We start from the raw sequence: 24,881 nt of genomic DNA, 5'->3' as shown, positions 1-24,881 counted from the left end.
TTTCATAAGTAATCGTACAGAAGATTGCCATTTACAATATGAAACACACAACTTAGAATGTTGTGATATTTATTGGTTTGAGTATGTATTTTTCTTTAATGATGTTGTATATTTATTTATTGTTAGTTATTGGCATTGTGGGATCATAAGCATTGCATTTGATGTTAAAGTTATGGAATGTGTGGCTGTTGTGAGATATTTTTGCAGTGTGGTTTGCTGCATGGTCTGCCATTTAGCCAATCACTGCACTCAACCCATCATGGGCAAACAAGCCCTGCTATGCACAACTTCAGTCATGCGCAGTACAGTAGGTATTGGCCACAGGGCCTGGCCTACATCTAAACACTGGACCCAATCTGCCAATTCAAAAATTCTGAGTTTGGGTTTGTGCATCTGAAATAAACAGTAATACAAATAGCTCCCTCAGCCAATCAGAATCAGATTATTTTTAAGTCCACAGGTGGTCCATGAACCCAGGTTCATGAATTATCTGGTGAATAAAGGTCCAGATATCTCTAATGTGTTAAGCCTTTCTAGCCCTCTCTCATATTTTTGTAACACTAATTCCTTGAAAATGACTTAACAGATGTATATATACATTGATATATTTTTTACACATCGGCTATAGCCAGTGTATGGTATGTTTAGATCAGAGTTTTTATTGAAAAGTTGCTTTTTGTTTTCTTAGAACTTTGGTGCTGTGTGACAAATTTGTACATAACTTCCCCCAAAAAGTTCATTTGATTTCGGTTCAACATTGCAAGTTTTGTGCGGATCAGTTGAGAGTAAGGGGGAGAAGGGAGCAAAAAACGGACTATTCCTATTTTAACTCCAGTAGGATTCTTTGATCTCCTCAACAGAAAATAATGGCTGAACAGAAGTACACCACACTTGTTGTGGAAGTAGAACTTTAGTCAAGGAAATGCATTTGCCTGGTGGGGTGTAAATATGTTTGGTAGTTTTTAAGAAATTAGCATTTAAATGTGTTTTGGTCAAGCATAAAGAGGTTAAATATTAGAGCTATCTGGACCACTTATTTTACAGATCCTCCAAGAATTCATAAACACAAAGTGGATATGCATATCCAGTTCAAAACATAAAGGCATGTCATTGGACATGGGAGCTTTTTCTTCCATCATGCATTGTGGATTTATTATTATTATTATAGTTCTTTATTCGATTTGAGATAAATCATAAAAGCATTCACAATGTTAAAACAAAATTAAACATATCAAAATTTCTTCCCTATATTGATGTCTCCGCTAACGTTATAGTCCACATCCTAGGTTAAAAGGCACTACATACACATTTTAGAATAAAAAACTCTAAAACACCATAAAAATTGTCGAAAATCAGATGTGACAACACACTCAGTTCTAATTATTACAAATCCCTCTCGAGGTTCTTAATTTAAATGCAATCTTTAAAAAATGTACAACACAATGGAGGGTAAAAACATCTGAGGACATTTTCAAAAATAACAAAGCAACACAAATCTGCTTAATACCAGTATTCCTGAGTAAAGTCTTTAAAAACCTTCTCCTCGGGTAAGTATAATATGAGCAGATAAAAAGAAAATGAGAGGTATCCTGTGGAGACAGGTCGTCACAGCCACAGGGCCCTCTCTCTTCTACATTTCTCATAAAACTCCATGGAGATCCCAGTATTTGGTCTATCAAATTTAATCTTAAGCGAGTTATAAGAACCTCTCATGAGAACTGGTCAAAAGGATTAGATAAGGTGCTATAGTCGGGGTAGACTTCACTAAAATATAATTTCTGACAGACTCCTTTTCTAATTCGGTAGTCTCCCGTTGTGACTGACTGAACTTTAAGAACAGTGTTTTAATGTCCGTCTTGTCTTTCTGGCTTATAGTGACTATATCGGAGAACAGGGCTGAGCGACCCAAGTTATAAAAACCATCCCTCACATATTTTAACCAAGGGATTTTCATAGCGTGGTCCAGTGTGAGACAGTCCTGGACAGTCCTTGTCAGTCCAAGCTCTTTGCTTAGCCACATTTTTAACCAGAATGCTAAGGGTTTAACTGCTATAATATCCGAGATGTACTCGGCCCCCAGTTCTTCGTGCTCTATAAAAGCAGGGGTGCTGCTCGGTATCTTCAACAAGCGCCTCATGTATTTATTTTCCTCCCTTTGTAGATTGTTGGGCTTTACAAATCCCCAGACCTCACTTCCGTACAAAACCTTGGCACAGCAGATTGAATTGTACAATTTTAAAATCACATCCGGGGTCCAATACCCTAGTCTTTGGCCATAGTTCATAATTGCACCTGTAGATTTAATCAGAGACAGGGCTTTATTGTCGAGTGAATGCTTAAAGTTTAATCGGCCGTCAAGTATTATTCCTAGAGAGGAAAATGCTGGGACTTTACCTAGTATGTGTGATCCAATTGAGAAATTGTACGATTTCCCTTTCTTGTTCCTCGTTTCCATCACATATGATTTTGTGAGGTTTGGGGACATATCCAGACTCTCCATAAACCTCACAAAGCCATCAATTAGCAACTGCAACCCATGGGGGGTACGGGCAAGTAGCACAGCGTCATCAGCATAGAGCAGAACAGGAACTGCTCTTTCCCCTATCCTTGGCAGGTCTGTCTTAATATCACGCAGGGCGGCATTGTGGATTTGTAAACCCAGCTGCAGATTCATGAACCTGCTGTAATGTAATTGGCTGGCTGCCGCAGAAAAATGTATGCTGTGGCTTCTATTGCTCAACATGGTGCAACAAGCACTGTTTTAGAAAAAAGAAAAGGTGCATAAGAGGGCAGAGTGAACATACCCAGACTCCTGGGCCTAAGAAGTCGAGCTATTTAAATATATTTCATGCTGGATCCAATATGAGATAGAAAAAATAGCTTTTGGGTGCTAGTCACTGCATGGACATGTTAACTTTACATTTCTACATGTCCTACTTTTAAAAACCATGCACCTTGCCTTGTTGGCCTATTCTATTAAGGGGTGACTTATTAACATTTAAAAGGAAGGGTTTCTCCTATCATAAATGTTACCTCGAGAGGTCGGGCTACAGGATTTAAACTGCACCTGACAGGCTACAATCAATCAATCACAAGATTTGTAAAGCGCACTACTTACCCACGAGGGTCTCAAGGCGCTGTGGGAGAGGAGGGGGGGTTGCCGCTACTGGTCGAATAGTGGTATGCCTGGAGGAATAGCATCCATTATCAAGCATGCCAAAACCACGCATGGCTTAACAACGGAGTCAATACCACGACTGTGTTATTACCACGAGTTCCATTACAACGCAGAAGTAAGAAAAAGCTCCCATGTCCAATGGCATGCCTTTATGTTTTGAACTGGATATGCAAATCCACTTTGTGTCTATGAAGTCATGGATGATCTGTAAAATAAGTGGTCGAGATAGCTCTAATATTTAATCTCTTTATGCCTGAACAGAACACATTTAAATGCTAATTTCTCGTAAACTACCAAACATATTTACACCCCACCAAGCAAATGCATTCCCTTGAGTAAAGTTCTACTTCCACACCAAGTGTGGTGTACTTCTGTTCAGCCACTATTTTCTGTCGAGGAGATCAAAGAATCCTACTGGAGTTAAAATAGTAATAGTCCATTCTTTCCCCCCACACCCTTCTCCCCCTTACACTCAATGGCTTGATTTAGGAAAGCGTTGGACTTTGGAATAGTTTAAATCACTATTCAAACTCCAGTTGGCTTATCAGTAAGAAAGGTGTTGGACTTAAAATCCAGCACCAATCCAATGCCGCATTCCCTAAAACAAGTCTTTGTAATGATTTGAGTTGTAATGGAACTCGTGATAACGACACAGTTGTGGCATTGGCTGCGTTGTAAAGGCACTACGTTGTAATGCCTGCATTGTAATGGTTGTTTCTCGGCCTGGAGTCATATTTGCCTGGTCACACTAGTGGATGGTATGGTAGTGCTGTAGTCCATAGGTGACAATTAACTTTCCATGCAATGGGTGTATTTTGAGAATCATTCACTATGTCCGTATGGAAAAGTAAATAGGCTAATTCGGAGTTGGACAATTTTAACATGTTTTAGGGGTCAGATTCATGCACTGAGGCCTGGTAACCGTGTTCTATTGCATAAAGTCAACAAAATGAGCAACATCAGTCCACAAGAAATGGGGGTGACAACGTAAAAAGAGGCACTTTCTCAGAAAACACATGGGCCTTAATTACTTGTCCTCCCGCCAAAAAAACAGAGTTGACTGTATTTAATGCTAGCAACTGTTCCATAGTTTTCTTTCTAGATGGAGCAGACAAAAATTCCAAGGACTGATGTCTCATTGCCACATATTAATGTAGTTCTCTATGAAATTAGAACAAGTGGGACAGTATGGGGATTCAGATTACTGTCAGACACATTGATTTTCACCCACTACATGATGGGTAAGAATGCTCATGTATTCTGTGAAATAGCAAAAAACCTGCTCCACCAAGTACTTCTTTCATAGAACAGTGTTTGAAATCTTTCTGTGTTTCAGTTGAAAATGCTGTTAGAGGAGGTGAATTAGAGCTGAAAAATGTAAATGGCTTGTATAGTGGAGGGCCGTGGAAGTGCTAAGTGAATATGGGGAATTGGAATATTATGCACTGGGAGAGCAGTTCTTTTCATCTCCACAGCTAATGGACTGAACGAAAAAAAGAACAATTTGCTCCCTTTGGTGATTGACTCACGCTCTACTGACAAGACTTGTATTTCTGACTTGTATTTCGTGTTCAGTTTCTTGTTTTGAAGTTCAGTTGAACAATTCTTAGCCTATAATATTTTAGATATAAGAATATCTGCGGCATAGGTGAATGAAAATAATTCACTACATATATCAGCTTAAAAAAGACAGGGATGGGAAAAGAGAGCTAAGCTCCACGCATGCTTATTTTAGAAAATGGTAAAGTATTTCACATTGACGAGCAGCACTCAAAAAATGACGGCTTTTTTCCAGTTTACCAATCAGCAAAGACCCACGTCATGCTATAGGCATAATTTGACAAAATCATGAAGGTAAGTGCCTCACATGCTCTTTCACCTCCACATATGTCATCAGTTTTGATTCTGGTACATTTGCAGAGCACTGCAGACCCCAACAAGTTGATTCAAACATTGTACAAAGAAAAAACCTGCTTTTCACCTGTTTCCTAAAAGCAAAAATGTGATATCATTCGGACTTTTTAGACAAGCAAAATAAGCTCCTGTCTGGTGTACTTTGGGGACAGCTGATGCCTGTTGGAAGGTCACAACGATAGAGTTTAAACTTCCATTTCAAGTATTTTAAAGTATTAGCGGAAATGATAGGATAGGTCAAGCTAAGCATTTTAAATGTTAATGACTGAAAAGATGGGAGATCACAAACGGTTAATACGCATTGTGTATTTTAGAGAAGCTTGAATTTCAAATTCAAACAACTAACTGATAAAACTAACGGATACGGGCGTTCCAACTACTAAGAATAAAGTAGCCAAGATTGGTTAAGGTAAACCCGCGCAGCAAAGCAGTCCACAAAGGTATTTAAAAAATCTGTCCATTAACTCACATTTAATACTAATAACAGAAAAATAGCACAATGTGTCAACATTGCATTTAAGAAAACTTAAGACCACATTAGGTAGCAGCAGCAAAATGTGAACATTCCTTTTTCAAAACGCTTTAAAATTGATCAGCCTTATGAAATAAATCCCACTTTATTTTGACATTACTTTGATTTTTATACATAAATACTTTTAAACCAACAACAAACACAATTACATTGTACAGAATTGAGTTAGATAGTATAAATCTAATACAAGCATGACGTACACCATTGAATTCAGTGCAACCAGTATTCTAGACAATAATTCTACACATGAAAATTTAATTTCTTCGTTACGCCGTTTCCATATCAATGCAACTTCAGTCGCTATAGTGCATTTTGGCTGGGCCGGAGCTAAAGAAGGGTAGAGGAGTTGGCCTAACGGCTAGGGCGGTCGACCTGGGAACTGGGTTCGAGTCTCTGCAATGACGCTGAACATCCTGTGATTCTGGGCAAATCACTTAGGGGCACATCAGCAACAAAAGGCGATAATTATCGCTACGCACACTTAGCGCTAAGATAATTAGCGCCGGCTAGCGTGGATTTTAATAGCTGAGATAGCGTGCTATTAGCAACGCTTATCTCAAAAGCGATAAAAATCCTATCGCTAACTGCCTAACGTGAGATTATCGCTGGAAACCCAGCGATAATCTCACGAAATGTGGCGTTAGCTTGTTGATAGGGCCTCACAAACTTAGCTATGATATCCACCGTCCATAGGATATCATAGCTAAGTCAGTCCTGAAGCAGGCGTAAGGAAAGTAGCGATAACAGGGGTTATCGCTACTTTTCTTGCCGCTATGCCTCATGACATGGGGCTTGATGATAGGAGAAATGCCGCTTAGCGACATTTCTCCTGTCATGTCAGGTCAGGAACGCCCACTTTGCATCTCAATAGAGATGCAAAGCTGGGCGATAGGAAACCGTGCGCTAACGCAAGGTTTTACGCGTTAGCGTGAGCTTGCTAATTAGGCGATAAAATTATCGCCACTTTTTGGCCGAAAACGGCCGCAAAAGCGGCGATAATTTTCTATTGCCGCGTTGTAGATATTCCCCTAAATCTCCCCATGCCTCACGAAAATGAATGTGTGTCCTCATGTAACGCAATTGGTGCTGTGTAAACTGCTCTGATACCCGATTCGGGTCAAGTTCGCGCTATATAAAAATCTGCAGAAAAAAAAAATTACCTCAGTGTTTGGGGGACACATTAACATGCGTGACAATAACAGTATTCTAAATTAGTTTAATCTTCGGAGATAGCAACTTTTAACTTCGTAACTTAATGCCCATTGAAAAATGCATTGCTAGAGATAAAGTGGTGCTCATCTGCTGAGCATGGAAGCGTGTAAACAGGTTGGACGACATATACTAATTGGTGGTATGTCAAAATGTCTTCTCCAGATTATCGTCCTGTCATATTGTGGGAAAATTAAGGACCAAAATATCGGCAAGGTAAGTATATATAGGTTTAGTTTACTCAACTCCACATTCATGTGCCCTATATATCGTCACGGTGCACATTTGTGGCCTTAAGTGAAATAGACCTTTCTTATCTATATATACTTGCATTGTCGATATTATGGCAGGACGGTATTTTTTAAATGTATTCTGGTGGGATACTTACTAATTTCCGCCTCCACTTCTTCAAGTAGCCTGGATGTTCAACAAAGGCTAAAATGAGAATATATGTTGATAAAAATGACCTGTTTTAGAATGCTAATCAAGCCTGCATGCTCCAATCAATAGATCCGAATTAGGGCATGCCACCTGAGTTAGTCAATCCTCTCTCCTTACAAGCTAATCTAATCTACCCCCGCTTCACTAACTTCCCTCTTTCCCCATTTTGCCCTCTGTGGAAAGCTGCTTCTGGTAATGGAGCACAAAGGGACAGCATATGCTGGGAGGATAGTGTTGTGTGAGCAGCAAGCATACACGAGCTAGAAGAACTTGTGGTGCCCACTGACAAGACCACTGGCCCCTGTAATGATTCCATGAGGGAACATGCTTGCAACATTGACGTTAAGCAAGATGGCCCAAACGGCAAAATCCAAGGCCCGCAGAGAAAACGGCCTTTTGAAGAATAGGGAGAGATATCTAGAGCTAGGTGTTGGATATCAAGATACCATAAGATGACTTAGAGTAGTGATTTTGAACCTGTGACCAGTAGGGCTAGATCAATACCAGACGTCCATGACAGACAAATAAAATAAATGTACTTAAGGCAAATCTAAATGGAAACTATTCACTTACTTATTGGTTATTCTGGATATCTCGAATTGGCCTGGCCCTCCTGGGATCCTATTGAACACTCCTACCTAAGGAGTGTTTAGTAAGAATAGAAAACACACCATAGTGACTGTAGCAGGTTACAGATGGTATATAAAATGACCACCCTAGCCATGCTAAATATCCTATGTAGGAAACTGGGTTACTGGCGGAGGAGGGCAAAACCCTACTCAAGCAGCAACCACAAAGAGTGAAACACAAGCAAACCGGAAATTAACATGTGCTCAACCCCATGGTAGGTTAGCAAAAAAACAGTCAGGGACTTATTTATGAGAAGTGTTGCATCGATGCGACAATTCTAAGTGCGCCCACCTTGTGACACCATCGATGCATCATATTTACTGTATGACGCATCATGTCGAAAGGAGTTACAGACACGTCAGTATTACTGACGTATCTATATGCGCAAAAGTGGCGCATTGCTGGGGTGTGTCTGAAAACAGAAGCAACTCCAGCAATGTGCCATTTCACATGGGTCAAGCCCCATGTGAAAGGGCCTGCGTCACCCTTACGCCTGCCATGAGGTAGACGTAAGGTTTTGACGCAATGGCGTCCTAGAAGTGGCGCACTGAAATCTTATAGATTTCAATTCACCACTTCTACGAGGCTCTGATGCGGGGAAACGCCTACCCTGCATACATTGTACCTGATGTAGGTATAATGTAGTGCAGGGGTTTACGAAGTGACGCATCTGTCTAAACATGGCACAAAGTGGTGCATTATTTATGCCACCGCAACAGCGGCGTAAATGTGACGCAAGGGCTCATAAATAAGTCCCTCAGTCTTAAGTTAAAGGCAATGTATAATGTATTTATGCAGCACTTCAAACAGTAATAAAGTGAAAACACAACACTAGGAAAATCACACACCAATGTAGATAAATAACGTATGATTTACTAAAGCAGATTAAATAAATAAAGAGATCAAAATGACAAAAATCCAATTAGTAGAATTGGAGATATTCAACTTTAAAGATTTAGGTCAACTATGCTAAAAAGCGCCAATTGAGGGTATCTGATCGCGCCAGATCGGTACAAAGTCACAAATTAAGACCAACAGCAATGGAGCATTGTCCGGATACATGGACCCCGTTGAGTACTCTGGACAGCAGCTTACGTCTTTAGTGCGCTGCGTTGATTTGCAGGGATTTGCATCATCCAGCATCAGTGGCGAGGGGCTGCATAGCTCGGGATGTGAGGTCCTGTACTGGGTTGCGCTGCGCTGTGCTGCGTCAGTTCTGATGAAGCTGCGTGGTAAGGGTTTGCGGGGCTCTGCTTTGAGTCATGTCAGTTTTGATAAAGCTGGCAGCTTGGTGACGAGGTTTGCCGATGCTTTCAGTGACTTGGCATCGATTACGTTGAGGTTGGCAGTTGTGGGGCAAGGCTCAGTGGGGTTCCACAATGCTTGGCATTGGTTCTGATTAAGCTTGTAGCTGTGTGGCATGCCTTTGCGGGGCATCAAGCCATTTTGCACCAGATTTGGTGAAGACCACAACTGGGCTGGCAAGGTATATCTGTCCGCACTACCAAGGGTCCAGAACTGAAAAGGCACCCCTTGGGTGGTTAGGACTCATAGCAGGCAGAGTTCAGGTGCAGGATTTAAGAGAGTTGAAGCCTTTTTTGCCACTGAGGCTCTGGTCAGTAGGCCAGCCAACTAGCCTTGGAGTCATATTTGCTGGTGCTGGGTACAAGATGCAGGTCAAGTCCTTCTCTCTCAGAAAGCAAGGCAGTAAGACCGCATGCCAGCAGAGTAGTGGTCATTCTTGCAGCAGAGCAGCACAGAAATCCTTCTGAGTCTTTCACAGGTCCAGAGTTGTACTGAAGAGTTGGGTCTGAGGGCCCACTATTTATCCTTGGTGCAAGCTTTGAAGTAGGAGACATTTCTAGAGGGTTCCATCCCTAGATGTGTCTGGAATTTTCTGCTTCCCCAGCTTGTCTAGGGGCACAAAATACTAGTGTGAAGCCCTCAGTGAGTGTGTGGAGGCAGAGTCTTTGTGATGTGCAAGTGTGGTAGGTGACAGCTCCGCCCCCATCAAGTCAGAGCTGGCCCATCCTGCCAACACCTATCCCCCCTTTGTCTCATTGTCTGGGAGTAATACACAAGGTGCAACACCAGCATCATAGCTGAGGGATAGAAAATTGGGTTAGAGAAAATCTCCAGGAAGGTTTAGAGTGGATTTTTTCAGGATGAGGCTCAAACATTCTGTAAAAGTATTGGTAGAATTTAGGTCCTCGATCAATTTCAATCTTTCTGACCTAGGGAATTAAACCAATAGAATTGGTTGGGTTAAATTCCCTGACTAAAGTGAAAAGTAAAGGAAAAGAGATGGGGCTGTTAGTGTGTTATAAATACGAGTACCACTGCATTTAAATAGCCTAAGTAAGGAAATCGAAATGCCACCAGAAGCAATTCAACTATACAAGACATGCTGTACAAAGCTTATAAAATAAATACTAATAAAATCTTCAAGGCTGATCCTGAGTTGCAATTAACTACTCAAAATGCAGCAGATAAATGTCTTCAAACCAGAAAAGTGACAGGATTGAAGCTTCCCAAATCCCACAAATATGTTTGAGCTATTTATTGTACGAGAGCAGTAAATGTGAAAATTAATGAAAAATTGGAGCGCAAATTTTGTAAACAGCAGTTTGGAAGAGTACTGCACTCCCATTGAGGCACTATGATTCAAACTTGGTCTACATCGGATATTAATAATAATTAATAATGTTTAACATGTACTAGTATTAGTTAATCATAATTATTAACATACACTATAAATATATATATATCTATGTATCATATATATATGTATATAATATCTCTAAGTATACTTATATATATTATATTAATATAGTAATAATTCATAACAATTAACATACATATTGTATTGTATTACAATTGCATTTATATAGCGCTTACTACCCCATAAGAGGTGTTGGTGAGTAGCACGTTACTCCTGAACCAAAAAAGGATTAGTGGTGAATTAGTCTAGGGAATTATAAAATTAATTAGAGCGGCGGACATGGTAGTCTATTATTTGGATTGAAAAGGATAGTGGAGGGAGGGAAGAATTGAGAAACTACTCTGTGAAACCTGTTTAGGCAAACATGGTAAATGTGCATTGTTGATTGAAAAAAAATAGATTGTCTACAGCAGGTGAAGATATGTTGCTATAAATCTGATTTGATTGTGTTCCACAATGTGATTTAGTGATCTAGTTGGAACTATGGCTTGCTCACAAGGGCAAGCAGATTTGCAGTTACTATCTTTTATCATTTATCGATTCAAACATTATTAATTACAACCTAAAGAATTATTCATCATGTTGGTGTTAGGTTCATGGGGAAAAGTTTACTTAAAGCGTGCATCTACCTACTGCGTAACTAAGCTATTTTAATATTTGGGCGAAAGCATTTGTATGCCAGACATTATTAACTTGAAAACATGTTTTTAAAATACAGCTCTTTCAAATAGGATGTGAGGCAAGAGGAAGAAGCTATACCTTAAAAGATGAAGATATGCTTGAGTGTTTTAATTTATTTTATGTTTCTGGGTTTTAAAAAGAGGATTCGATTTGAATGAAATGTAAATATTTTGTGGTGAATACGAATAAATAGAATTCTTGAATTGATGCACAATACTGTTCCTGGCATTTTTTTCTGGGGCTCTTCACGAAGAGCAGCTAGGGTGTCTTGTCCTTCTGTTTTCAAGTGCAGCTGTTTAGCGGACATACATACTTTTGTCTCCTTGGGATGAGTGGGGGTGGTAATGAACTTCTATTAAATAAAATTCTTTGTGATCAATCTCAGAATTTTTCAATGTCCATCTCCTATTAGGCAAAGCAGGATAGTGGCCGTCATTGTCGAAAATAACACAATAAACAAGCATTTGCAATGCAATAGGTCTTGCATTTACGCACGTTTGAGCTATTGGCATTGTAAATGACAATGCCTTTTATTTATGTTTTGGTTTTTAAAACATAAATACACGGCATTGTCATTTACAATGACAATAGCTTGAACATGCGTAAATGCGAGTCCTATTACATTGCAAATGTTATAAAGTTGTGACCCCCCCCCTTGCTCGGCCCTAACGAAAGCGGCCTGCACTATTATTAAAATAAATAAATAAGCGCGTCTGCTATAGTTAAAGCAGATGCACTAAAATTTAAATAAATACATTACGAAAGCGGCCAGCATTTAGTAAATAAATAATTAAGCGCGGCCGCTATGGTTAAAGCGGACGATCTATAATTTAAATATATACATTAGTAAAACCAGAGGGCCTGCTGAGATGTCGTGGGTGGAATAGGGAAGATAAATAAAGAAAAAAGTGCTTACCGACTTACGAAGGAGACATGTAACGCCACAAGTAAAAGATCCAGTCCTCATGGGAGGTAACAAACAGCGACAAGGCGGTAACAAGGAGGGACTAACAAGCCTCATAATCAATCGGAAGCCAGCATTTACCAAAGACAATGACACCAGCCAATGAAAAATATGGGAGGAGAGTAGGCGAGGCTTTCACAGCATACTCTACTACAGCATGCCTCGCAGATCGAGCAGTGCACATGCGCTGCCGCTAGGCTTGACCTAAAAAACAATCCTTCCCATGTCTCCCTGTCATTAAACCTGGAGCTGAGCAGGGCATTAGACAAATGCAACTTCAGGACCTTAGAGAAAGTGAGGTTGCTAGATCAGCAGCCTTATAGGGTTAGTTCAATGACTTACCCTTCTTCTTTAATCGTTACTGGTTTTTGTTACCTATAATTTGTATACCCTTTGCGGGCTTCCTCGGGGGGCCAGCAGGCTCGTAATTAAGGCCTGTCGCAGAGCGAGCACACGTTCCAGGAGAAGACACCGTCAGGCCTTAATTATGAGCCCCCCAGTCCCCGAGAAAGCCTGCAAAAGGGTATACAAGTTATAGGTAACAATAACCAGTAACAATTAAAGAAGAAGGGTAAGTCATTGAACTAACCCTATAAGGCTGCTGATCTAGCAACTTCACTTTCTCTAAGGTCCTGAAGAAAGCCCCCTGACCCAGCTCGACACCGATGGGGCTGAAACATGTCAACCGTTCACATGGACAAACTAGTGCGTTAGATCAGTAACTTATCTCCATATGCACCACTTTGATTTTACTTTTGCACATCTCCAATTGATTAAAGAAGGTTCATACTTGGCGAAGTAGGGAATTTTAACTCGCCTCACTTTATCACTCTTTTCATCACTGATCACTACTATATTACCAATAGGTCTACCTCCAGGTGGAGGATAGCGTTTACACAAAAAAAACGATGATGATGCTGTCACGTGAATAAAAGGCGGATAATCAAGATATACTGCCCTACCACCTTTGTAAGCGAATGAAGGTTTTTTAAGAGGCCACTATACTCGACCCTGGTTACACAGGTACAAGTGATCCATTCTCTCTTGATTATTGGGGTGCTACAATTCCTCATGGGGCAACTTATCCCTTAACACTACCAGAAGACACATTGCAGCACGACTTTCTATAGAAGGGGTTCATTCACCATTCCACCTCACCAGATAGAGCACTGATTTTCTTCATTTGTGAACCAGGAAATTAACTTAGACCATGCATAAATTATAGAGAACACAATGCCATCACAATTTGGAATCTGCTTCCTCTAATTTATGTTCTATTGGATCAGATCAAATCAGCCATGATTTTCTTGAAACTTAATCATAGAGTGCTACCAGACTGTCTAAAGGAAAATATGCATAAGAGGTTGAATCGTCATTCCACTTCACCAGCTGGTGCACCCACTTTTCCATTCCAAAACCAGGAGGAGAATTTTAGCCTAAATGGATTATAATGAACTCAATGTTATCACAATTTGGAAGCCATTTCCTCTAATGTATGTTCTACTTGATCAGATCAAATCTGCCAAGACTTTCTCAAAAGTTGATCTTAAATGGGCCTACAATCTTGTAAACATTCAACTGGGCGATGAGTACAAAACTGCCATAAATACCAGATATGGACACATTGAGTATATTGCAATCCCCGTTGAATAATGTAACTCCCCAGCCTAGTAAATCATTTTGTGAATTACATTTTTTGCGATCTACTTGACCAATACATCATTATTGTTGTACCGGTACCGTGCTGGGCCCTCCTTTCATTAAAACTATTATTTGTCAAGTTTCTCCTATCCCAAATTAACCATCACAAACATGCCAGATTTCTATGGACCGCCAATGGATCTTGTTCTGTGCTGAAAGGGACTGGAATACTTAGAGGATGAGCAATTATCAAATCAGGACCAGGCATAAGATAATTGCTAACATACTATATTATGCATAACTCTCAATTGATCTTACCTCTAGTCCTGATAAAACCACCAAATTAAAATGAACATAGTGACAAGCAAATAATGATTTAGAATCAGCAGAGTATTTATCTTAGTTTGTATTTCTATTTAAGTTTCAAATTAATATTACCCTAAATTCAGATTAGTTCAGATTTCATAAAACATTTATAAACTCTGCAAGATTCGAAAATTTAAATGTAATGATCTTCCTCAGCCGAGGGAGATTATTATTTTAAGAAAGGTTGATCATCAGGGAAATCAGGTGCGTCTCATACCAACCCTTTAGGAATGTTCAGTAAATTCCAAATGACCAGTTCCAGTTCATAAGACAAAATATTTGCCTATATCCAACACTGCTGTGTCAATGCCACAGCTGCTCTGACGTGAACCTATCAACCAAATATGGTTCCACTATGCTAGTATACCAGCCGGCATAAGATTGCAGTATTTCGTCTCAGTTTGCGTTGTTTCTGTAAGTCCAAATCATCAGTCTCTATACCTCAAGATGGGTAAAAAAGGTGACACCCATTAGTTTATAAAATCTGAGCAATTATACTCCATTGATTCCAAGTTTATACCCCTTGACATCACCAAATTTGTCAGACCACTCTGTCTCATTGGTCGCTTTCGATAGGATGAGATGATGTAGTAAGTAAAAAGTATACAGATGCGGAAGAATTAAGTGTATTCATTACTCACAGTTTCCTTCGAGCCACTGTAGTTTAATCATACAATCATTGTAGCATTTGGAAAGTAGGGGATTTCATACTCTCATCCTTAGCCTGTCCATTCTCAAGCATTTGCTCTAGGTAGTATCACTTTTGTTGTGATTCTAATCAAGTAAGATACAAATGTCAAAGAAGGCGATTGAGAGTTAGAACACAAGTGGTAAAGGTTCCCATAGGCTTCAGCCTATTCAGTTCATAAGTCCATATTAGGAAAGGAAGCAAAATTAAGGCAATAAATGAACTACAGCTCATACACGATGAAATTGTGCTAGAATATGAATCTTGCGTTACGTAGACAAATGCATTAATCTTTTCATTAAATGTATTAATATCGCTTCAATATGATTTAAATTAATTTATGTAAGTACAGGGTATTTATCACTCACATATAATTTTGTAAGTTTCTCTTGCACATTACATGGTATTACAGCATACAAGTTTAGAGGCACATCAAAGATAAGTTTTAAGAAATTTAATCTTAACATAACCTTGTGTAGCACCCACTTTTCTCTTGTCCTTTCAGTGTCCATGTAATACATTCTAATATGCTATTCATACTTAACACATGAACATTTAATTCTCACATAAGGAGTTCTGTTTTATCGTTTATTATCACGTTTATCTAATCACAAAAATACATTGCATTAAAATGTCAGATTTCACATCTACTTATTGACTGTCATGTGTAACACAAAATTACTTCCAACATTCAGCATGCTTTTACGATGCAGTATCTAAATCCAAACTTAATTTAAGTGTTTTCTTAAAACATGGGGACTAACACACGTTTTGTTATTTCCATGTAAAATAGTGTCACAAATCATTTGTTTGTAAATAAATTAGAGGAAACACCTGTGCTATATCATTATCTATCTTAGCAACATTTTTATACTTTCAGGAAGTTCTGAGAAGGCTACAAGAATACTCCCTCAAATTTTAGCAATGTCTTTTTGAAGTTCCTGAAGTGATCTTTTTGGGGATTTCACATCTGGCAGGCGGGTATTCATGTGGAAAGTTAAAGCAGTTAGAGACAGGACACAACCTGAAACTGTTAAAGTAATTCAAAGATTTCTAAGTTCTTCCAATATTTATAGACTTTTTTGGTATATCTGTTTATTGAATTTTATAACTATTAAATGCAGTACAACAAAAGTGAAATTTTGGCAAAAGATAGCACTTGTGCCGCCCACGATAAGGAGGACTTGACCAATAATCAAAATGTATCACAAACCATTTTGTAATAATACAAGAGCAATAAATGATACAGCAGATTAGTACCAATCCAGAGTCTTTGTGCCTGGGGAGTCAAGGATCCCATATTTTTATGGGCATTTTTAGATGTTTTTGAGGGCAACTTCTCCATTTATATATCTCATTTTCTGCCCTCTCGCAGTAGACCATACTCCTGGACCAAACCACCAAAGTGGGGATGAGAGTAGGAGTCTTGCAGATCCCTCTGTCACTAAGTAATGTCTCCCTCAGCCACCAAGAAGCTGATGTACACAAGCGTTCTTTTACTGAGTGAGTCCTTTCCTCTCTCTTCGTGATTCTCAACAATGCCACTTTGCGGTCTAATGATGTGGGTGTATGAAGAATGCTAGCTAGAGTGTTGTTTATGGTCCGCCAATACTTGGCAATACTGGGTAAGGACCATACTATGAGGTTAAAGGATTCTCCCGGGTCACCACATTGTGCACATGTGAGTGATTTGACTTTCACATTCACCAGAGTCTATTAAGACTGCAATAAGTTCTATGGAAATATTTGAACTGAATGGAGAGTATTTGGACGGCCATTTTAAAACCTTGCAAGTCAATATTGGAGAGCTAACCCACAGCATGTTCCCATACACATCTGCAGGGTCTGGACCATTGAGGAGATGGACCTATATAGCTTGTACATGTTCAGAGTCAACAAGCCCAGTCTTAATTTACACTTCAGTGGATTGTGTTTTTGTATAACCTCGAAATCTGTTCTATTGGAGTCTATTGGATGGCAGTTCTGAAGGTATCTGAAAAAGTGCAATTTGAGCAGTTTAAATCTCTTGGTTAAGTGTTCAAATCTGACAATGTGATTTCCTACCCATATCAAAATCCTGCATAGCGTGTTACGTGATTAAGGCTTGTAACTCTTTAAGGAGGGTTTGAGCTGTCAGTCTGTAAATCCATTCCAAATGAGTCAGTGCAGTCCTCCAGCACAGGAGTGGCAATCCGGTCATTTTTGGAGGCAAGTGTGGGTAATGACCCTTGTAGACCAAATTTAAAATCCTTAGGGGCAGATTTACAAGCCCCTTGCGTGACTTTTGCGCTGCAGTTGCGTCACTTTTTTGACGCAACAGTGGCGCAAACAATGCGGCCTATTTACAACGTGACGCATCTAGGGAGATGCGTCACGTTGTAAAGCCCTGCGTCACCTTATACCTGCATCAGGTATAATGTATGCAGGGTGGGCATTCCCACGCAGGAAGGCCTCATAAAAGTGACTCAGTGATATCTACAAGATTTCACTGCGCCACTTTTAGGACGCCACTGCATCAAAACCTTACGCCTGCTTCAAGCAGGCGTAAGTATGGACGCAGTGTAGTGGGAATAGGCCTCAACACGCATTGCTGGAGTTGCATCGTGCTTGCGACATGACTCCAGCAATGCGTGACTTTTCCACCAGCAGATGCGTCAGAATTTCTGACGCATCTGTCAACCCTTGCGCCATAGTGCGCCGTATTGTAAATACGACGCATCTATGGTGGTGCAAGATTTTCTAAGTGTGGCGCAGGGAAAGTGACGCATCTGTACAGATGCGTCACTTTCTTGTAAATCTGCCCCTTAGCTTTTCTACTGTCTCCAAATTTAACAATAAGAATGAGTCAGGATGGTCTTCATGGACGTAGTCTCTAATTGGCACTAGGTGCATCACCCATTTATAAAGCCACAGGTCAGGGACACCAAAGCCACCGCCTTGCCTTACTCCATATCTATGGGGCCACTCAAAGCCAAGCATAGTGGCTTTGCGTGGCCTCAAAGATATGAGTTTGCGGAGCATCACAAAAAGTGATGCTTTGCCGGGCCAGGGGGTTCCTAAATAAGCCTCCCAGATTGCAATCTGCCTTCATTGTGGTAATTGATGTTTCCTTAATAACCATATGCACCATTTTATCACAAAATAAATGTGAGATGAGTGCCTTTCATGCATTGGCATATAATACCCAAACTCTCCTGAAAACATATATACCATTTATGATCAAGAGTTTCTGGATCTAAAAAAAGCTTTGGCCCATTGAAGATATTAATTGGTTAAAACACACCAATTCATTACAATATGGATTGATCCTAAAAATGTGGGATATCGCAAGTCAATTAAATATATAAATCCCAGACATGCCAGATAGTCACTTTGCAGATGCTTTGTTCTTGCAAGAGAAAGAAGTGCAAACTTTCAAAACTCCTCCATCCATTTTAGCAATGAGACCGAGGCACCTAAATCTTATGCACAGGTCTCGTAGAAACTCCTAAAAAGTTATCAAGTGATTAATCAAAAAGATTGGGGTTCCCCAGATCTGCCATAGTAATAAGATTTATCATGATAGGAAAAGAAGGTGTACATTCCCCAAAGAGACCTTGCAACGGATTTTGAAATGGGGGTATGAATACCCCATACCTGGACACCCAGGGATGAAAAAAATTAGGGCTCTATTAACCCAACACCTTTGGTGGCTGTATGAGAAAAGACATCGAGTAGTATGACCAAGACTGTGCAGTGTGTGCGCAGGCTAAGATTCAAAGTAAAAAAACCTTTGGAGTTGCTTCAGCCACTACCTGCACCCCGACAGCCATGGTCACTGATTTCCAAGCACTTTGCTATACATCTCCCTCCGTTCGAAGGGAAGCCAGTCCAGTTTGGAGAAGAGCGCATGTTTTAACAAACACTTGCAGAGATGCCCACAGCCCCTTTTTGGCTCCTACATTTTTGATAGAGATAGTGAGGTTACATGGGTTGCCCTCAAGCAATAACACTCATAGGGGTCTCAGTTTATTTCTACATTTTGGAAAACTCTCTCACAACAATAAGGGGTCTTGCACTACATGTCACAGGCTATTATCCTCAAATGGACGTCCAAACTGAGAGATTAGAGTAATATTTAAGATGTTTAAATTTGTCTGCAGGGTACTCCCCTTTCTTCTGCTCCCCTGGTTTTCACCCTCACACTTAACCTCCTGAATTTGAACCCTCTACAGTTCCTTCAGTACAGACCCTTCTACAAGAGACTTGTTATGTCTAAAGATTAACCCTTCAGCATTTAAGACTTGCTTACACTGGATATAAGACTTTTTCTGACAGACACCATACTCACTCCCTTAGCCCCACTTTCAGTCCAGGAAAAACAAGTATGGCTATCAACAAACAATCTTACCATCCCCAGTATTCAATCCAAGTTTGCCCCTAAATATGTTGGTCTGTTTCCCACCAGCAAACTATTAGGATTAGTAGAGGTCGAATTAGAGCTCTCAGGCCATTGAAAGATTCATCTTGTTTTCCTTCTTAAAAAGGCCCCTTCATCTACCCCTTTCAACCCACCTCTCACTTTAGTGGATGCTAGTGGACTGAACACCAGTATATGAGGTAGGAGTCATGTTGGTTTTAAGGGCAGTTGCAGTATTTAAATGTTTGGATGGTGCTTGAAATCTCTGAGAATTCCAGGGAACTAGTTTCATTCATCCATGTTCCCCATCTGGGCGAAAACCTCCGAGAGAAGGGGATTGTTTGGCAGAAATGGGGTTTGGTATACTGTCAGGTCACAAGACGGTTTAGGGCACAAGTTGCCTTACAAACACCAGACATGGAGAAGATGAAAAACATGGCAGTAACGCATTCAGAATGTAAGTGTCATGATTCACCTCGTCTGCTCCAGGCACAGTAGGCCATCCCTGAAAGGTGCATCTATGGTCATTAGGAGCAGACAGGGTATATAAAAACTGAGCTGTGCAGTAACAAACTGTCTGGCAACATTGACTGTTGTGTCTCCCTCGCTTAGTGTACTTTCAACTTTATTGTTTTGTCCCCTTTGGTTCCTTCAGTTTCTGTGTGACTTCACCTCCTGGACTTTCTGCTAACTGTTGTGCTCTCCTTTCTCTCTTGTCTCCCTTTCCCACTTCTGCTGCTGTTTTTCTATCTGAGGGGAGTTCCTGAGCGGGCCTCCTGGAATGCAGGGAACACGTTACAGTCCGCCGACTGCCAGCATCGGGTAACTTCTACGATTCTGCTACCTTTTAATGTATATTTTTTTCACCATTGTATTCCTCCTTCACTTAGCTCTAGACTCTCCCAGAGGTGGATACCTGCCAATCTCTGCTCTGCTTGTATTCAAAACACTGATATTTTTCCCGAGGTGATGGGGGGGATGAGTTGATCGACTGGGGGAGAAGGAGGGGATGGCCTCGAACAATGCATGATTCAGTCCTTGGACGTTGCAACCAACAGACTATGATCACAGAGAAGTGGTGGTGGCAAAGTTAGTCAATATGTGACCCCTTTCATTCAGCATAGACCTGGGCCCTCATTTACAGGGAGTTGGTGTGGTTGCTGCACTGCCCTAAGCCAAAATGAAAGGGCAGGAATGCACTTGTATTTATGCAATATGGTGTATTTCTGTCCTTTACCCCTGCCCTGATGCCGTTTCAGCAGCCTAGCACCAACACAGGCACCCTTGCACCATGGTACAAGGGTGCCTGAGTTGTCGGCAGGATTGTTTTTGTGCAGGACACCTTCCTGCACAAAAACATTCCTAAGAGGCGTTTTCCTATTTCTATGTGTGCAGCAGAATGCACCACACATAGAAAGAGGAAATAACGAGGAAAAATAAACCTATTTCTCCTCGTTATGTCTCACCTTGGGAGGTATAAGGATTTGGCACTTCCCTAGGTTTACATGCTCTGGTAAATCTGGGGCAGCATCAAAATCCATGGGTGTTGCATTGGAAACACCACAGCAAACCCCATAGAATGCCTCCAGAGCTTAGAGTAAGGCAGGGCAGCCAGGGCCATACTGGCCGTAGCGGCCATCAGGCGTTTTCCTGGGGGCTCGAAGCAGGGCCGGACTGGGAACAGAAACCAGCCCTGCCAGATTGCTGCTCGACCGGTCCTCAGAGGGGGAGGTGCTAATAAAAAGCACCGCTCCCGCTTTTGTTACTGGGGCCTGATATTGCAGCACTGCTGCAAAACCGGCCCCCAGTGACTAAATTGCCCCCCACGGCCAGAAAACCAGCCCACATCCCTCCGGCCCACCGGGGAATTGCCCAGTGCCCACTATGGTCAGTCCAGCCCTGGCTCGAAGGGTGGGGGCCGGTTTTGTAGCTGTAGGGGGCATTTTTTTGTTATTGAGGGCCAGTTTCGCAGCTGGGCTGCAATATCAGTCGCCTGCAACAAAAGCAGCAGTGATTCACACCTGCACCACCTGTACCCCCCCAAAATTGCCAGGGCTGCTTTGAGTTCCCAGCCCAACCCTGAATGCGGCAATTTGCACTGCCTTGCCTCACTCCATATCAATGAAGCCATCCAAAGCCACGCATACTGGCTCTGCGTGGCCGCATACATATGAATTTGAAATTTGCGTCACTGGCACATCACAAGAAGTGACGCTTTGGCTACACAAGGGGCTTGTAAATAAGCCCTCTGGTTTATATTTGAAGCAGTTGCACTTTGAAATATATTGCAGCTCCTGTGATCAGCTGCCGGGGCACTTGTGTATGGTTTTGCAGGAGCAATAACATTACTTTAAGCCCACATTTTTGGTATCTTGTGTTTGCTATTCATGCACCTCAATCAGAGGAATACTTTCAAAAAGAGCAGCTTACCTAGGTGATATTTTTCAGCAGTCTTGCATGTACCTCTATAAAGATCACACACGGTACAGCTTTTCAATGTAAGCGTAAGATGGTTATTGAAACTTAGAAAGTGTCTCAATTTTAACAACTTTCCGTGGCAGACATTGCAAAACATATATTGTCCAGTATATTATCACTCCCGACATGGGAAACATGATCACTGCGACACTTTAGTTTCCACAATTTTGAGCATTGCCTTGCCCCTATACGGTCTCACTGCACGTGCACTGCAGGGGGTAATGGAAATAGGATAGCAGAGTGATATTGCCCAGTCAATGCAATGCCTGGTTAAAGGTCCATGATGGTGCCTGCTTTTTCTCCCACGTCCCTGTGTTTGTTTTCACAGCATTTCTTAGATGTTCCCTTAGGGTAAGAAGGGGTCAGTCCCTTAAATAACATGACACGCGTCTCTTCCTGTCACGTGTTTGCAACTGTGTGACATCAAAGCAGAGTTGTACTTAGCGCTTCTGGCTATTTTTTGCTGGTGGGTGTGCTGCCACATTACAATCTATTTCGACAGTTTTTTTCCGCCTAGTTCCTCATTATTTTCCTAGGCCCTCTCTTTCTGACATTGGTTCTTGAATTGTTTATTCCTGGAACTGAGTCTCGTTACTAAGGACTGACTTGGCTCTGGATGTTCTGTTCTCAGCCTTTCATCATCCTGATTCCTGAGATTGATTTTGAGATAATTTTTTAATTTTCTGGGTTTTGCTTCCTTGCTTGGTTCCACATTTCCGAAGGCATCTGTATGGATAGACTTTCATCCTGAGGCAGAAAAGTGGGTTCAAGGAGCAGAAACATCGGTGGCCCAAAGTGAAAGGTGAAAAACTCTAATGTTTACCAGGCCATTGACAAAGAAGAAAAGGATCAGCAATGTTCTCTGTTCAACCAAACCTATTAAGGACTTGGGCAAGATATTAGTCTATCTTGTGAAAGTTGATGGACTCCACACTGATCTTTACTTTGGTGCCAGTGGAATTTGAAGTGACCAATGTGTCAACTTTTAAATAAACCACCCCTCTAATCTGCTAAATTTTTCAACTTGCACCCACTTCACCCCTTTCAAGTACAATTGTTCGGGCAGTTCACACTGCCTTGTTGCAGTCATAAGGTGAGAGCTTCAATGTTCTTGGCCTATTTTGAACAGGCTTCTGCCTAGCGAAGACCAGAGTGTGCTGCCTTTGTGTACATTTACATGAGGAGGATAACGGTGGTGGCAGTATGGAGATTCCTTTAGACTTTTTAGTTGCATTTACCCAGTGGAGGCTGGTGACATTTGAAAGTGGTGTGGTGTAAATGTTCTGGATGAGTACCTGGTGTCGAGCAAGCATATGGAGCAAGCCTCAGGGGGATATTTACAAGAACATGTGCTAAACATCACCAAAAAATGCTAACGCAACTTTACACGTCGCAGCCTATCACGGGAAAATAACCCCGTGTCAACATGGAATTCACAGCAAGGCGGTACCATGCGATAGTCTGCCGAAACCGCGGCCAATGTCATGCGATGGGCCAAAGCGTAATGAGGAAATCAGCAATAAGCAGCGCCAGGCCTGCAATACACACATGGCAGGCGGGAAAAATCACTATAAAGGTAGAAAAAATACTCAAACACAAACTAACCAACACCCAAGCACAATGGAGGCAGCTGGAGCAGGTGCAGAGGACAAGCACAACCCCACAAGCACCCTAGACGACCAGCCTGGGACCTTGGGGACAGGGAAGGGCAAGGACAAGAAGAAGAGGAAGACGAAGTTCAGTCCGCAGGGAAACAGGATCCTGGTCACGGAGGTGATGGAACACCATCAACAACTGTTCGTCACCTCCAACGTGTCATTGGGCACCAAAAATGGAATATGGCGGGACATCGTACCGTCGGAGAGTACAAGAGGTCAATGGACAAGGCCAAGAGGCAATGGATTGACATCAAGTGGAAGACCAAGGAGAAACTCGCAGCCAACAAGAAGGCAGCAATGCAGACTGAAGGTGGGGGCCCAGAGCCACAGCTCGTGCTGGATGACATGATGGAGCTGGTGTCGACAGTCATCAGTGGGGAGACTGTGGCCGGAATCGGGGGACCGGACACTGCTCGACAGGACACAACACAACCGCAACAGGGTGAGTGACCACCAGGTACTGGGGGGACGGGTGGAGATGGCCACAATGGCACACATGCACAATCAAGCAGAGCACAGTGCACACCCACAATGACTCTGGGTCATGGCCCTGATCTACAGACTGTCAAAATGTACAATGCCATGCTGTCTGAATGTCAACATATACCATGCGGCTACATACATGTGGACACATTGTAATACACCATCTCCCCTTCACATTGCAGGGGCACCATCAACACCTCCTGCAGAGCAGTCCCAGCCACTCTTCGCTGAGGACGAGGAGGACACCCCCAGCATCGACCCCCAAGCCCTCCAAGACATCATTGACATCATCCGCACCTCACTTCCAGGATCAGGGCAGCCCAGCTGCATCGAGGAGACCCCATCCACTACCCAAACCACCCAGCAGGAGGCACCCACAGCCCCGGCAGTCTCCCAAGTTCCCCAGAAACAACACATGGCCTTCCAACACCGTGTGGGGCCAGAGGGAGACGGCTGAGCAGGTGCGGGTGGGGTTCCACATCATGGCTACCAAACTGGACACCATTCATGGGCGTCTAGGTCCCATCAGGGACCAGTTCCAGTCCCTAACGGACACCCACGGCCCACCCCATGATCTCCAACGAGCCCTGACTGACATCGCTGGAGTCATGACATGGAGAGAAGAACACCTGTCTGCTCAGGGTGGCTCCAGTGATCCCAGCTGTGAGCTGGCACACATGCGGTGGCCCATGGAGGACATGGTGCAGATGGAGGGGGAAAGGATGGCAGCCACAGCTGCACATCAGCTAAATGTAGCTGGGATATACCATGCCCTGCAGATCCTCATCATGGCATTGCTACCACAAGGCTTGGCGCTGATGAATGCTGCTGCCCCACACCCTCCACATCTCCGCCCCCTGGTGTGTCAGTGCCTCTCAGTGCTGCTGGCGTATGTAC

The sequence above is a fragment of the Triturus cristatus genome, chromosome 4_1 (assembly GCF_964204655.1).
Source record: "Triturus cristatus chromosome 4_1, aTriCri1.1, whole genome shotgun sequence".
Classification (NCBI taxonomy): Eukaryota; Metazoa; Chordata; class Amphibia; order Caudata; family Salamandridae; genus Triturus; species Triturus cristatus.
Note: the sequence above shows the minus strand (reverse complement) of the source record.